This window comes from Triticum dicoccoides, chromosome 4A, assembly GCF_002162155.2.
Source record: "Triticum dicoccoides isolate Atlit2015 ecotype Zavitan chromosome 4A, WEW_v2.0, whole genome shotgun sequence".
In the NCBI taxonomy this organism is placed as follows: Eukaryota; Viridiplantae; Streptophyta; class Magnoliopsida; order Poales; family Poaceae; genus Triticum; species Triticum dicoccoides.
In genome coordinates, this window is record NC_041386.1 from 706,460,398 (window position 1) to 706,476,223 (window position 15,826).

The following is a 15,826-nucleotide window of genomic DNA, read 5'->3' on the forward strand; positions in this document are numbered from 1 at the left end:
CATACACACACACACTATATGTACACACATGTACATACACACATACACACACACACACATATTTTTTTACTTATTTTCTATTTTCTATTGTTTAGATGAATTAATTAATATAACTAGTTTATTTTTAGAATGTTAGAAATGTTAATGAGATTATTTGAACTAGTTGAATTAAGAAAATTTATGTATATGAGATTATTTGAACTAGTTGAATTAATAGAACTAGGTTATTTTTAGTAAGAAATTTTGGTATATGAGATTATTTGAACTAGTTGAATTGATATAACTAGTTTATTTTTAGAAATGCTTAGTTGAACTAGTTGAATTAATATAACTAGTTTATTTTTAGTAAATGCTTAGTTGAACTAGTTGAATTAATAGAACTAGTTTATTTTTAGCAAGAAATTTTAGGTATATGAGATTATTTGAACTAATTAAAATTTAGGTATATGAGATTATTTGAACTAATATAACTAGTTTATTTTTAGTAAATGCTTAGTTGAATTAATAGAAGTAGTTGAATTAATTGAATTAGTAAGTGTTTAATGTTTCGCCTATATGAACATATAGGAAATGTCGTCTGACGACGGAAAAAAATTCATTATGTGCGAATATTGTGAAGACCAGCGCGGCTAGTGCGACAGAAATTTCCTTGTTGATGATAGGCGATTCAGCATCAAGTTGGATGAGACCTTCGAATTCGATACAGTAAGTCACAACGACAAGTCTGTTTTCGTAATTAAGCATGACTTATATATGCTTCATTTGCCTGACTTATAATTTTTAATTTTCACTATTCTACTAGCGCATCCCCTGCCATGCAAGAATTTTTGTCTTGGATAAGATAGGTTTCAATGATATGGAAACTATGGAGGTAAAGAGAGTTTACCTGAAAACTGAGCATGGTTATACTTTCAACGTTAAAGTATACAATGCACACACGTACACCTATTTTGAATGCAAAACTTGGCAAGCACTATGCAAGGCTTATGCATTTGAGCCTGAATGGTTATCACCTTTGATATTCGTCCGGAAGATGATATTGAATGTAATAGAGACATATGGGTCGATGTGCAGACGCCTTCAGTTCTACCATTATGTGAGTTCTTCTCAGCTATATTTTTGTCTTTGATATTGCTTATTAAAAAATAATTGAAAACTAATTTTTATTGACAGCTTATTTCCATTCAAGCAAACATGTCCGACGCTTGGTAGACAGGACCTACTTCTGTCCCGGAGCTGAACTAAACTGCAAGAAGATAAGTCATTATGTTTTAGGGCTTGAGGATCTTCATACTGTCAAGACAAATTTTCTTCCTGCACTTAGAAATGTTAGTACTTAAAACATGCGACCAATAGTGATGGTATTGAACTACGGTCACATCTATTTAGTAATGATGGTAAGATTTTTACTATTTGTCCTCAGTGCATCTTTTGCATACATATTTCTTTTGCTAAACTTTCATTGCTAAGTATATTAATTAAGTACTATACGATGTTCTTCAACAGGGACTCCCGATGACAGTTGTGCCTCAGGGGATCGAGACTAAAGGTCGCATGTCAATTTTTAGCTTACGGCCAAGATATCCTGCATTACACATGGATGCATTCAGAATTTCTAGAAGCGATGAATGCTTAATAGCGAAAGATTGGAGGAAAACTGTTAACGATCGCAGAGAAGTACTAGGGGGCAGCAATGAGAAGTGCAGCCCATGATTAGGAGACATGTTCATCTGCATGCTTCAGTTTGATGAATCAGGAGAGCTATACATGTTCTATGCTATTTTACCAGAGAGAGAGAGAGTAGCAGGAGTGATTTAGCTAGTTCATGCTGCTCTTAGTACTTGTCCTTTCATGTCCGTGTTCTTTGTTTTGAACTTAATCTCAAAGAGTGATTTGCTTTTGTGGTGTTATATATGAACGCTTATAATATCATGACAATCATGTTGAACTCCATGATATTTTTGGTTCTGGTACAAGTGAATGTTTCTTCTTTAAGCTACTGTTGGTGGTGAGTAGATAGCGGTAATGACTATGATGATTAAATAGTGATAATGATGATTACGATGATTTTTAGCTAGCTAGCTAGAGTATATATATATATACTCATGTTGATGATATGATGCAAAGAGTTTTTATATTAATATGATGATGATGATGAGTTATTATATCATTTAATGAAAGAAACCACAGATTAGTTTCAGCTGGATGGATCCTACCTAAGTGATCAAGTATATATATGCCATATCCATATATATTATACTTGATCACCTAATTAGGTGATCAAGTATAATATGGATATGGCATATACTTGATCACTTAGCTAGCTAGATCCAAAATGCATCCAGTCAAAACTAATCCGCGGTACTTTCACCTAATGATTTAGCAACTCATTATAATGTAAAACAATCACTAAATTAAATTGCAAACACAAAATTAAAGGAAAAAAAGCATTTAGTACCGGTTGGTGTTACCAACCGGTACTAAAGCCCTACGCGCACCCGGGCCTGGCTCGTGCCACGTGTTTGCACTTTAGCGCCGGTTCGTGACGAACCGGTACTAAAGGGGGGGCCTTTAGTCCCCACTTTTTAGTGCCGGTTCGCGAACCGGCACTAAAGGCCATGACGAACCGGCACTAAAGACCGGTTCTGCACTATTGTAAGTAACTAGCCCGTGCTGCAGCATGGGTTGATGACTAGTATTGAAAAGGAAGAAAGCTAAAAAAATCACTTTGATGGGAGTTGTCGCCGGATGGGCCTCCCAAATGGCATCCACTAAACAGAGGTGGAGACCATCCGCCAAATAATGAAGTGATCTCGGAGTTCATTTAGAAAAAGTGAGTTTGGCGCTTGTTCTACACGATGCTTGGCACTAAACCACACACTTGGTTTGACATGGGAGCACCCTGGCTCATCGTGCCGGGAAACTGTGTCCTCTCCAAGGTAGATGAGCTTATCGATCTAATCACAGGTGAGTGGAATGAGCTGCTTATTCGTGAAAACTTTTGAGCTTATCGGGCCAACGCATTTTTTTGTTTCTGCGAAAGGCACGATTTACTTCCATGAGAGGCACGACCGTGCCTCTCAAAAACGGGAAAAAAATATGTTTTCTGTTTTCTCTTTCTTCCCCAAGAGGCACGGTTTTGCTTCGGCGAGAGGCACGGTTTTGCTTTTGCGAGAGGCATGGCCATTCCTCTCGGAACCGTAAAAGAACGTGTTTTCTTTTTTTTTCTTCCGCAAGAAGAACGGTTTTGCTTCGTCAGAGGCATAGTTGTGCTTTCGCGAGATGCACAGCTGTGGCTCTCGAAAAATGAAAAAACATGCATTTTTTTTTGTTCCTTCCGTGAGAGGCACGCTTTTGCTGCTGCCAGAGGCACGGTTGTGCTTTTGCGAGAGGCATGGCCGTGCCTATTTCAGAAAGGGTAACCATGCTCCAACGGCAAAAATTTCATCAAAACCTATCAACATGGGATCTAGTCTTGAAGATCTCAATGCGAGGAATCCAACAGTGAAAACAGTTTGAGATTTGGACTTGCGGTTTAAGAGATAAAACATTTTGAATAAACTGATCTACGAAAAAAAAGAAAACTCCCAGGTTGGGACAAGTGGTGCACATCCAACGCATCACTTATCACAACCTGAAAAGGTGGGAGTGATCTTTGCAGGGAATACTCCTCAATTAATGATTTCGCTTTCACCCAGATATGCAAGCACAGAAAGCAGCAGGCCGATCACCACCTAGGGGTTGATTTTTGGCTCTGGCTACGTGTCACTCGACTGATTAATCCTCTGGGTCGGTCACTTTCTTTCTTACGTAGGATTCACCGTGTGGGTGACAATGTTTGCCTTGGCCGCAGGTACATGCATGCAGTTTATACATAAATTGCTTTTAATTAGTGGCACTAGTATTCCCTTTCAAGAAGAATACAAAAAAGTGACAAAATTTGCACGCAGTTTATACATAAATTGCATTTTTATAATATGCATGAATAAACATATAATAGTGTAATGATATTGGTATTGCCTCTAAAGAAATAAAAGGAAATAAAATAAAAACAAAAACAAAAACGAAATAATAAAGTTTTCTATGGAAGAATGAAACCCTTTAAGAATAAACAAAATGAAAAAAAAACTAAAACAAAATCAAAATAGTAAAGTTTTCTAGGGAATAATGAACCCCTTTTAGAAAAAAGAAAAGGAGAAAAAAAAATACACACACGTTTGCACTGAAATTGCACTTTTAGCAATATGCAAACAGCGAACATATAATATTGCAATTTCACACTCTACTATAATTTACACACATGTTGTATACTACTTGCGTGTATACTTATTTAAACACACAAAAATATAATATTTTTTAAAAAAGAATGAAGTAGTGGCATTGGTACCACCCTTTAAGAAGAAAGGAATGAAAAATAAATCATGATAAAATTTGCACATAAGTTACACATAAATTGCAGTTTTTATAGCTATGCAAGAACTAACATATACTAGTAGAATTTACATAAAAAAAGTTTCAGAGAAGGAATGCATTAGTGTCATTGGTATTACCCTTAAAAAGAGAGAAATTGAAATAAAAAACTTAAAACTAAAATTTCTTCATGATTAGTACAAAATTTGCACTTTTTATAATAGGTAAGAAGAAACATATAGTAGTGAAATTTCCATACTCTAGTATAATGTATAAATGTAGTACTTGTGTGCACATATTTACACACACTCAACATCCAAAAAAACACATAAAGAAAAAAGATAACTCAACAAAAAACAATAAATAAAAAACAACAGCTAAAACCCACAAAAAAAAGAAATAGCTAATAAAAGGAAAAAAGAAAAAGAAAAAGCACGTTGGAAAAGAAAACTAGAATAAAAAGAAAACAAAAATACTCACAAAAGAAAGAATGAATATGTGCATTGTTATTACCGTTTAAGAACAAAAAAACTGAGAAAAAGAATCTAAAACAAACACTGACAAAATTTGCACAAAATATAAATAACAATTGCGTTGTTTAAAAATATGCAAGAATAAGCATATAAAAGTGGAACCTTTGCAAATACAAAATCTAAGAACAAATGAATAGTGGCATTGTTACTTAACCTTAAAGTAGAATGAAAATGAAGTGCCAAACAATATCAAAATAATGATTTAGGGGCGTTGGTATTTTCTTTAACAAGAGAGAAATTAAAAAAAACTTGCGCACAACTTTGCACCAAAATTATACTTTATCGTAATATGCAAAAATAATCATATAATGATGAAATTTTGGCACATATTATATAGTATATATATGTATATAATTACACTCAGCCAAAGCCCCCAAAAAATTAACCAATACAGAAGAGGAAAACAGGAAAAAGAAAAACGCAACCTAGAAGAACAAAAACAAGCCCAGAAAGCAATTCGACTGGCCCAAAATAGGGGTCAATCGATTCCACACAGCCCACAACAAAATTAAACAGAAAAAAAAATGAAAACAACAGAGATCTCAAAGCACATTCAATGAACAGAAAATCGATTGAAAACAAAATGAAAAGGCAGCTGACATTTTTTGTAGCTAAATGGTTGATTGTTTGTTATTTCATCATGATCAGCCGTGAATTTCTCAAAAACAATCACGATCAGTCGGGAGCGAGTCCTTCGCGTGAAAAAAGGAGCGAATGACGCGAGCCTTTCCAATTCCATCATGGCAACCGAGCAGGCGCAGGTATTTAAGCCCTCAGCCGTCGACGCCCAATGTTCGTACTCGTAGCCGCCTAATCCCTCCCATGTCCTGGTAATTTCCTACCTAATTAGCTGCTGATTTCAGTTCTTAGGGCACCCCTATGTAACTCTGTATAGGCAGTTAGGAACACATCTAATCTAGTTCTCCACTGATTTTAGTTCTAGGGACCCCAACTTGTAATTTTGTGCCGGCACACACACTAACACTTACCACCAAATCAATCATCAGGTATATCATATTGCCATTCCTTGATGACTAAGTCGGTCCTGTTCAACAACTGATGCAACAATTTTTTTTGTTTTCAGCATTGTGTGTTATCATGTCGTCCAGAAACAGGATGTATGCATCGGGTAGCGCTAAAAGGAATAGTAAGAAGGCCGTGGATAAATTGGTACAATCACAACACAGAGATATGAAGAAATTTCTCAAGAGTAATAATGGTTGCCATAAAGGAAGAGCAGTAACCTATTGGAAATTTAGAATATGATCAGCAGAAGAAAATGTTGACACCAACATCCATGGTAACAATGTAAGTGGCTCCGAGAATGTAGGTAACTCATTGGAGCACATGCACAATTTGCTAGTGTTGATGAATAACCTATTCATACTCATGATATTTATCATTCAAGAAATTAATATAATATTGATAATAAAGCAAGAGACATCTTAATTGAGAAAGGGCCTATGAGAGAGGGAAAAGAATGGAATGCCATGTAGATGAAACAGGAAGATATTTATACTATGATTATGCATCAAGGAGAAATTATTGGAGATTGACATTGAGCCCATCATAAGTGACTTAGCATTAGGATTTGTTCAAAGAAAATTTGAAGCTAATATGTATAAATTATTTTATTCACATACTTATTTTTAATTTGTTTAAGTGTTATTGATGATATTTCATTGTTATTATTATGACGTCTATATTAAGGGCCCCGAGTTTTAGTTTCACCCCGGGCCCCCAAAATCTCAGGACCGGCCCTGCTTGGGAGGGCATCTCACCCGCGACATCCACAGAAGTAACATAAAACAAAACAAAACTACATAGGCCAGGGAATACATAACCAAATCATTGTTCCAAGTTTCTCTCCTATTGGACATTGCACGCAAAGGTAAAGTAGGCCAGCACCAAAGAAAAAGGTAAACCATGCCCAAAGGGTACAGGTTCAGTTCTCGTTGCATGAACTAAAATTTCCAACCGCCAGCAAACTCTTCCTCCTCCTTCATTAGTCCTCCTTGCCATTGTCGGCGGCGGACTCCATGGCCGGTTGGCCGGCGACGCCGTGCCTCCCCACTACGCCTCCCTCCCCCTCCCTCCTCTGATTTGGCTTCATGGTTTTCCTATTGCATCGCTGCTCTCAGTTTGGCTAGCCGTGGACGTGTCTCCTCGTGCTGATAACGACGCGGCTGACTGCAGTTCATTGTTGGTGGATGCAAGGCCGAGCTCATTTGTGGCATGGCTGTAGATGCGGCGCGATGCTCCTGCGGCCCTTGCTTCAAGCCTGAAACGGCTTGTTGTCTATGGGTCAATGGGTGCACTATGTTTCTAGTCCGTAGCATGGCAGCTGCATGCTAACGCGGTGGCCGGCCATATAGCTACATCGTTGTTGACTACTCCGACATGCGATGGCCAATTTACTGGGGATTGCAAGGGCCACCGAATGGTCTTCGTGAGGATTGCTCCTAAGATCCAGTGGTTGACTTCAGCAGGGAATGCGAACTATAGAAAACGGCTTGATGTAGAGGAATGGTTATGCAGCGGTGGCGGACACACATCGCATTTAACTGTTGGGATCGTGGACAAGAGAAGCAGACATCAGTGACATTGATGGTGGTGCTACTTGAGCATCTGTTATCGATCTATGGGGTGAAAGCCTAGGTCTGATCCAAGTTGGTGATACCTAGCACTGGCGATGTTTTTGCGTTGTTACCTTGTTGAAGACATTGCTCAGATAAGCTCAGATTGGGTTTTCAAGGTGAAAACCAAGATTCTGGCCTTCGGTAGTAGGATTCGATGATGGTGGCGCTTGAGCGTCGATGAAGCCGTTGGTGTTGAAGAACCTCGTAGCCGTTATGGTGTTATGTAATTGTCGGTGCGAATATGGTCATTGTTGTAGTTTGCCGATCATGGAGATGATTGCTTTGTTTTATTTTCTCGCCTATGCATAGCTTTGGTCTTATATGACTTTGCTATTTGGTAGCGTATTTTGTGTGTGCATGAGTTCGTGATGGTTGTGTGGATCCTGGCTATGCAGAGGCCAGGTGTGTGTTCATTGTGTTTATTCTTGATGCTCCATTTTGTGTCAATAAAACGCCCCTTTATAAAAAACATTTCTATAGTGTGAATGGCATGTATAGGCTCTTGCGTTAAAAAATAATAATCTAATTGGCAAAACATCTCATGCGTTGTACTTGTTACTTTTATCTAGCCTTTATCTACCACATGCTCCATGTTACTTCGAGTCATACTTGCTACATGCTTTCCAAGTTTCTTTGGTGTTGTTTTGCTCAATATACACCCTCCCATATTTTACCGTTTTCATTCATGTTTTTAATGTATATCAGTCCTTTTATCTAGCCTTAAACTACCAAACATCATCCTGATGATCTAGGCATCATATGTACAATTTAATTTCCATCGTGTGACAATACAAATTAAGATATTAGAAGGAACTGGTATGCTTGGACATTCTGTTTTGACTGTACCTTTAATGCTCACAGGGACACCGGCTTCAGTTCGCAGGAGGGCTCGTTCTCCGTCCACATGCCCTCGAAGGTCAATGCGACAAGTCTGTCCGCTAGAAAATTTCCCAGTGTTCGCCAAGGCTCCATGCTGCTGTCCGTGCTGCTAGCGTTGAGGGCGCCATGATATAACTGTTGTTGGTGGCACTGGCGGCTCCATGATCCGGCAGCCTTCATCGACCACGTTGATGCACCACTTTGGCTTCGTGCTTTTTGTTCGGGGCTTCCCAATTGTTAAGTGCCACACGTGCGGAATGAAGCACTCCGGCCTGACATTTTTAAACTAAAGTTGTCATTCCCAAAAAAAAATGCCATCTGAAAAGAAGTTGTCATACTTGACAACTAAAGTTGTCATCCTCGCGTCACTAAACTTGCCATAAAAAATATTCGAAGTTTCGTACCACACGTGTGGCACTTATCAAGGTCCAACTCTGTTGTTAGCATTAATCTTGATTTCATGTATTTGCATGTAGTTTAGTCTAGGTTATCAAGTGTCGAGTGAATCTTCAGCCGTGCGCACGAAGTAGGCGAGATGTGGGGCTGCCGTGTGATGCGGCGAGCATTGTGAGATGCCGATGGTGCCCTGCGATACAGCGGTGATGCCGTGGGAAGCGGCAAGGCCCGATGAAAGCTGACGTGCGTCCGGCTAAAGTATAGTCAAGTCGATTCAGGTGACGTGCCAAGTTCTGGTCGTGTTGACGTGCATGGATGGGTTCGCAGCATGTTATTGTTAGCTAGCTAGCTTCATGTGAGTTTGTTACCAGATGAATAGGAGTGGATGACAGCGTGTGCATGTAGATAGAGTTGGTTGTGATTAGTGGCCTAGTGCATCCCGGCTAGTGGGGGTTAGCGGCTGCGAAACTGGCGGCTGGCTTGGCTAATGCGTGGGTGAGTCTTGTACTTAGAGCATGTATAATGGGTTCATTTATTAGCCTTATCTTCAATAATTAGCCATTCTTAAAAACGTGGTGAGATATATTGTGCTAAAACATCATTTCTTGTCTTCTCTTAAATAAGAGAAGACAAGTTATGAGTTCTCTCTCCTTCAGCTCATCATTTATCCTACGTGGCACTCTTAAGATAGCACCAATGTATATGCCCTTAGCTATTTAAGTTGAATAAGTGAATGAGAAAAGTCTGGCCGTGAGGGAACAGAAAATATGTAGCCTCTACTTTTCACGATAGAACGGTGCCTCTTGGCAAAGCAGCAACTGGCCTTCTCCCTTGGTGTATGTGTGTGTTTGTATTTTCTTCATGGTGTGTGAGAGAAACCATAGAAGAGAGAAGAGAGAGCTGTGCGAGGCAGCAAGGAAGAAGAAGAAGGCGCTGCAAGGAGGCGGCGCCAACATCTACATGGCGCCGGAGAATCTTTAACGAGCGACTTGTATAATTTCTTTGTGCCTCCAGGGGCGATGATAGCTATACAACAGTGGACACATGAGCTAGGCTTTGAGCCTCAACACCTAGGCATGAGTCTTATACCGAGCACATAAACATAGGTCCGCCGTTGCACCGTCAAGAATAGTAGTGTCATGGGTTTTGTAACCTGTTGTCATACTTACGACATGACTTTGTTTCCATGTAAGTTTCTCTGGTGTTGTGCTCAATATATAACCATCCGTTTGCCTCACCGCATATTTAGATGGGAACCGGGATGGAACTTTTATTTATCAAACATCCTCTTTAGTTAGCATGGTCCCACTTAAGATATTAGAGGGAACTGACTGTTTGCACTAGCGCTACACCGCCGCTCATTACTGATCTTGTCGATCTACTTCTCCGCGGAAGCAACAACCGCGCACTTGATGAATCGATGGAAGCTGATTGAGTCGTCCATACAGAGCTAGCTCACGCCAGGCAGATTATTTTTTCTTGCATGTGTACTACTTGCCGATGGCAGATTATTTTTTCTTGCATGTGTACTACTTGCCGATGGCTACCTAGCTAACCTGTGCACTCTCGGCGATTCTAGCTAGTTGGAAACAACCGACATGCGAAAACTGTGGATTGTGTGCCTGTTGTATTTTGTATTACTTCACGGTGTGATTACAAGGCCAGGGTACATGTAGAGGAATCACTTTTGGAAATCAAATATACTTGATGTTGCAGACATTATTAAAAAAGATTCCAAACTTGGCCAAACTTGAGGAAGTTTGACTTGAGACAAAGCTAGAACTTCAAATATTTTGGAGCGGCGGAAGTATGCAAGTATTTTCAGTTTTACGCTGATCTTTGGAATGGGAATCAAGTTAGAATCCCAAAAGTGCCTACATCCATTAATGCCAATCAGTTGGGTGAACCAAATATTCACGACATTTCCCTATCTTCTTATTGACCGACTAAATAGGCAAATATGTACAAACATGCCTAATCAAGCAATTAACCATGTACCGCAGTTCAAGAACAGACATTTTACATCAGAAATGGAGAAATTTTAATATACAGCTAATGCCCTACAATATCAATTTGGATGCTATGGACACAAATGGTTGTGCTTTGTGTAGTACTAGATATAGAGACTACTAACTGTTGTCTCCAGTGATGTGCTAGATTGAAATAGGACATCCAAAGTAAGCATAGGGCACACTACGCACGCTTGTATCATCCATACTAGATATAAAGAATTAACATGATACGCAGGATACATACATACATACATACATACATACATACATATTCCATCAGGTCCAAATAAATGTCGTAACTGGAAGGAAACATGCATATTGCAATTAACACTCGCTTGAGAAACTACCAACCGACGATGCAATGCCAGCCAGCTAGTCATCAGACACAGACTGGAGACCAGACAAGCCAATTAGTCAAACTGTCCGGATGTGTCTTCCTTACTTCCGCCGTTGCAATGACAAGCGCCAGCAGCCAGAGTAAGCCTGCAATAAATTGTGACATCGATAAGATAGTACCCCTCCTATTTTTTTTTGACATCAGATAGCACTCCTACTTAATAGAACAGTATTTCATACTCCTATAGGCAGATATGAGCTTTTTTTATGTTGGCATCAGACCACCAGACATTAGTTAGTTAATTAAATCCAACAAATAAAGAGTTTATTTGAAGATGAGGATGAGGATGAGGATGAATGAAATGAGACACATCGAGGCCAAACAAGTCAAAACAGAGCCCCTGAATTGCTTCATGTATGTATGTGTTATCCATTCTTCCTTGCAGCCTGCCTCACACAAAATAATCCCATATGCAACGCAACAACATCATATTCAAGAACAATAGGCGTAGACGAGATCGGGCAATGTTATGCTGACAGATGAAAGCTTGTTTGGTACGGATATACATGTGCATGATTTCAGAAGGACCAAATACACACATGTTGATTACTGGACCAAGTTTGTCACACAGCATAGCTACACAGGCTATACTGAAGGAAAATCAGAACGTAACCCTTACCAAATATGTGCAGCAAGCATGTTTTCAAAATTTTCTTACCAAGCTAATTAACGATGGAGGTGGTTGCTGCTCAAGTGCATAACTTCAAATTAATCACCTATAACAGTGTCAAATTGGATTCTATGGACACAGAAAAGGCTGTGTGCCAAGGGACTGATTTTCCTTCACATTCTAGAAAAACTGACACATTAGTTGCACATGAAAGAGTGGTCCACACCGGTTTAAGCGCTTCCCAGCATATATGATGGTAGTGGGTGTCTCAGCTGTCCTTGCCTAAGTTCATGGCATGGTGTTCGCAGCATTGAAAGAGGGGATCAGTTGCAATACACGAATTGCCATTTGATGGTTTCAAACACAGAAGTCGGAGTGAATATAATGATGGAAATATTGTAGTTTTTTGCCCTAATGCTAGACAGCACACATCCAAATTGTATGGTCGAAGTACGAACAGTACCACAAGTACATATGAGATGAAAAACACAAGTACGTTTAAACATCAACCAGCATGATTAGTTGGATGCAAATGTTGTAACGCTTTCTCCCATAATAGGACCAGCCACTTTTCTGATTCACAGCACCAAAACTTAAATTCAGCATGCTATCTTATAAAAGAGATACTATTCAATGCAATAGATCCGGAATAACATGAGCATTTTCAGGACAAGGGCCTGATGCGGTTAACAACTACCAAGTTAAACTGGAATTAGATGCCATTTTTGATGTACGACATAACCTAATAATAAATAAACTATATGTTCAGTTCCAAAACTATCTGAATAAAACATTTTTGATGGATAGATTTAAGAAGTAACTACAAAAAATTCAAATAGGTTTGCAGACACACAAATAACTCGAGTAAATATAGCCAATTTATGTACACATCCAGTTTACTAAAGCAATTTAGTGGGGAAAATGATGCTGCTTTGGAGATTCTTTTATCTGCATGACAGTCTCAAATGAGAACATCACAACATGAGAAAGAATATGTTTTTCTTGCTTTCATCAGTTTCATATCTTTCCATTTGCATACTCTATCTATAAATGAACAATTAGAATATCATCTAAACACCAAAAAGTGACTGAGGATTAAAATGTGCAAAATATAACTTGGACACCCCTCCGTAGTGACTAGCGCATCTGTTTTATAAATGCCTGTAGGAGTAAGTATCCCCCAGCTACACCAAGGATTTTAAAGTGATAATCATCATCAGGCAACGTGAGTCTGTTATCCATTTCCCACTGCCCGGTGCCTTCCCCACTGCTTCGCAAAATGGTATACCAGAGGTAATATGCATAGTTTTCGGGATTGAAGTTGAGAGTAAACATCCCAAGCCTCCCTTCCCTTGCCTCCACAAAGGCCATCTGGCAATTATTCCAGGGACTATGCGGGAGATTGACGGAGGAGAACTCCATCGTACCCATGTGGAGCATGAGCAACTTGTTGATCTGAGGTATCGGCCAGCAGAAGCATCCGTGCGCGTAGTAGCGGTTTTGGAAATCAATGGAGGATCCAGCGTCGTCGCCGTCGGTAATTCCTGCAACCAGAGAGCGCCAACCATCAAATGTGACGGTGTGCCATTGTCCGGCACCGGGGCCGGACGAAGAGAAGGCGAACAGAACCAGCTGGGTCTGGTCCTGAATCTGAATGGAGCGTCGGCAGCAATGTCAGTGCCCTCGTCCCCGCCGGTAGGAGCAAGGAAAGCCTCGCAATGATCCACTAGATCGGGCCGGTACCAAGGGACGGGAGGTAGCGCCGATGCATCGGGTCACAAACGGCGATATCCCTGAACATGAAAAGGTCGTGCTGGTGGACGCAGAGGAGGGCGCGGCCATCGCGGAAGTTGCAACGAATCCAGGGATGCTCGCGGGAGGGGAGGAAGGAGTAGGAGAAGTCGGTGCCGGCAAGGGCTCGTGCGGCGGCGGCCGAGGGGTGGGGCGGCTGGGCTGGGAGGAAGGAGGTCGGGAGTAGTATGCCCAGGAGAGGCGGCGGGTGGAGGGTGCGAAAGCGACGGAGGAAGGAATGGTCTGCGATGATGCGGCGGAGGAAGGGGCCGGCCACGGAGACGCGGGCGAGGTCGGCGGCCGTGGGGAGGCGGAGGAGGATCTCCTCCGTGAGGTGCTCCGGGAGGGTCGCCTGCGCCTCAGCCGTCGGAGGTGCACCGGGGCAGGGTGCCGTCGGCAGGGCATCAGGGCAGGGTCTCGCCGGAGGCGCATCGGGGAAGAGCGGCGCCGTCGACGCCATCGTGGAGTGGAGTGGAACGTAGAAGAGGGGATTGTCTCTGTCCTTCGGGGTCTGGTTTCCCGTTTCTGCTGTAGGAAAACGTACATCATCTGCTTCAAGGTGAAAAATACGCCTTCCCCTTTCTGCTCGTGCTCACATTTTTATGTATCCTTTCACGCATCAAGAAAAACGAAGCAAGTTTCTCTAATTTTTTTTAACAAAATCGCAAACAATCTCTCTGTTGTACAAAAAACATATACTCCATACACTTCCTTCACATCTCCTTTTGTCGAGTTAATTGCAGAAAACCACCACATTTGGGGCAAGGTTTGCAGAAAACCGCCTGGTCTCTAGTTTTGTGCAAAAATCACAGCATTTCTAATAAACTTTTGCAAATTGCACTGATCAGGTGATTTAGCCTTACTGATCACTTTCTGACAAGTGGGCCGGATCGTAAGGAGATGATTTTGTAAGGGCACCATGGCGCTGTAGCACGGACGCGCCGACCAGCTCGTGGACGAGGACGTCGTGGACGAGGCCGCCGTGCCCGTTGGCAGCAGGAACGCCACCGCAGGGACCTGCGACCGAGATGCGCCGCCGCACTGCTCCAAACTCAAGCGAGGACGAGCTCTTGGGCGCTGCGACCCATCCCGCTTCGGCGAGGCCGAGCTCCAGCACAGTGGGCTTCTGGCGGCAGCGACGGGAGCCGGTGGGGGCGGCGCGGTTGCCTCCTGGAGTTGGATCGGACAATGAAAACATCTTGATGTTGTGTTCCCTCTTGGGGCACCATCCTGGAGTTGGATCCTGCTGGAGAGACTCGTGGCTATCGTGGTGGTCGTCGGTGGTTCGTGTGGCAGCAGCTCTGTGGGTCTGCCAAGACGGGGATGCACTGAGGCTGTGGTAGTCGGCTCGATGGTGTGTCTGCACACTCATCGTGGTCTGTTTTCTGCGGTGGAGTCGAAGCCTTTTTTTTATAAAGGATGGATTTTATTACGTCACAATGGAGCATCAAAAGAATACAACCACAAAGAGTAACACATCCGGCCTCTGCATAACTAGGATGCACACAATCAACACCTACGCACGCACACAAAAACACGCCGGCAAATAGAAAGGTCATATAAGACCGAAGCTATGCATAGGTGAGGAAAAAGAAAACCCAAGGCGATCTGATCTGTGATCGGCAAACTACAACAATGATCATATATGTACCAACCATCTTATGACATCACATAGATGACGATGTTCTTCGATAGCAACGCCTTCAGGAAGGGAGTGACGCTCAAACTTCGTCGTTACTGGATCCAACCACTCACGGCGAGAATCCAGGTTTTCACCCTTAAGAACATGACTAAGCATATCCGAGCAATGCCCTCAACAAGGTACCGACGTAGAAAAATCGCCATTGCCAGGTATAACCAACTTGGGTCAAGACCTAGGGTTTCACCCCGGAGCTCGAGACAGGGTGCTCGAGTAACAGCACCATCGAAGCCACAAATGTTTTGTCGCCACCACTTTTCTCCGAACCCAGCAACTACATACGATGTGTGAACGCCGCCGCTGCACAACCATCCCTTTCCATCAAGCCACTGTCCATAGCTAGCTTGCATCTCAGGTCGAAGTCAACCACCGGATCCGAAGAGAAGAACCCTCACAAAGACCTTTCGATGGCCACTGCAATCCATAGCAAAGCGTCGCAGCAAGCCGGAGTGGTCATCAA

The 15,826-nt window shown here is 41.7% G+C and overlaps 1 pseudogene; it reads right to left on the minus strand.

Annotated features, from left to right (window-relative positions):
• Positions 1–13,013: 13,013 nt before the first annotated feature.
• LOC119284164 lies at positions 13,014–14,127 on the minus strand (annotated as a pseudogene).
• Positions 14,128–15,826: the final 1,699 nt, after the last annotated feature.